The following is a 271-nucleotide window of genomic DNA, read 5'->3' as shown; positions in this document are numbered from 1 at the left end:
CATGTAAATAAAGAAAATTTAAAAAAAAGAAAATCAAAAAAAAAAAAATAAAGTCTTTACTGAGAAATCAGGGGTAATTCTAGTATGTCTTTCTTTATGTTACCTGACCTTTTTTTCTTGCAGCTTTTAATATTTTTGTTTGTTCTCTGAGTTTAGTCCTCGGATTATTATGTAACAAAGGAAATTTGGCTTATTATTTGGTGTTCAGTAAGCCTCTTATACTTTATAGGTATATCTTTAAGTTAGGTAAATTTCTTCTATGATTTTGCAA

This window comes from Mastomys coucha, unplaced genomic scaffold (genome assembly GCF_008632895.1).
Source record: "Mastomys coucha isolate ucsf_1 unplaced genomic scaffold, UCSF_Mcou_1 pScaffold15, whole genome shotgun sequence".
NCBI lineage: Eukaryota > Metazoa > Chordata > Mammalia > Rodentia > Muridae > Mastomys > Mastomys coucha.
The sequence above is the reverse complement of the archived record's forward strand: the minus strand, read 5'-3'. Positions refer to the sequence as shown.